This window comes from Meleagris gallopavo, chromosome 1 (assembly GCF_000146605.3).
Source record: "Meleagris gallopavo isolate NT-WF06-2002-E0010 breed Aviagen turkey brand Nicholas breeding stock chromosome 1, Turkey_5.1, whole genome shotgun sequence".
NCBI lineage: Eukaryota > Metazoa > Chordata > Aves > Galliformes > Phasianidae > Meleagris > Meleagris gallopavo.
The window spans coordinates 130,132,321-130,133,586 of record NC_015011.2 but is presented as its reverse complement, the minus strand read 5'-3'; positions in this window follow the sequence as shown (position 1 = coordinate 130,133,586).

The following is a 1,266-nucleotide window of genomic DNA, read 5'->3' as shown; positions in this document are numbered from 1 at the left end:
AATACTTGAAGAGAAATTTTGACTTGAATCTCATAAGCCGTGACAATTTCTTCTAATAGACTTAAGGATTTCTTAATTCAAGCCACATCCTTCCTTTGAAATGCTTCAAATATTTTTGGGGTGTAAATTCAGAGCCAACTCTAAGTGGTGGTGGAAAGCAGTTTGATTATGGCCTCTGCCAGAGTAGTTCATCTCTGTAGTTTGTGGGACTCCGTGCAGTTCCAAAATTCTTACTTTACAAATTTGTTTATTTGAAGCCAAAATTTTCCTGATTATTTTTTTCTTAGAGTTTGAAAAGTATCTGGGCTGAACTACCAAAAATAATTTTTTTCTTCGTTGTCCATGAGAGGCGTCACTTATGGATCTGTAATGATCTAAATCTTAAAGCTGGATCTCTTCCCCTCCTATGCAGATGAAGATAATACAGATGGTGGAACTACATATCCACTGTCGTGTATTGCTTGGAAGAGAGAACAACCAGGTTCTTCTACTCATTTTGATTCTCAAAGTGCAGCATTGTTAATGATTATTTATTGCTCCCTTCTGATTTTTAACAAGACTTGAATCCAGTTAGACAAAGCCAAATAGGCAGTATTTTGCATCATGACTGCATACTTCAATGTAAAGGATGCATGGTTCCCAAAACTGCATCACTGGTGCAGACACATTTTTTACAGGAATCTGTTAAAGACTTTTACATTCATATCAGAGAGGAGAAGCAGGCCAGCAAAGAAGTTGGAAGACCAAAGGACAAGAATATCCGTTATTACTAATAATTTGTCCAATCACTTCCAGGAATAAAACTTTATTTGTATCAGTCAAATGACTTTCTAAACACTAAAATATTACCCAAATTTTTTTCTTGGCAAAGATAACAACGTTACAGCTGCCTATGAATCTCTGGATATGAGATGTTGGCAGATGCAAGAGAACTGAATTCTCCAGTGTACACTATTCTTACTCCATTACATTGAGGTATTTACCTCTGGGAGAGGCAACCAATTAATGTAAAGAACTATCTGAATTGTAAAAAAAAATAAAAAATAAAAAAAATTCTCTGAAAAAGTTCATAGATTTACAGTTGACAACTGTATTAGACTCAGGAAAAAAGGAAAGACTGGCTTTTTAAAACAAAAATAAAGTGAATTTGGGGGCAGAAGGAAACTACATTTTCACACTGATGCAGAATAGCCCTTTTGGAGAAAGCTTCCTTATTGTTTCATAGAATCACAGAATCATAGAATTGCTCAGGTTGGAAAAGACCTT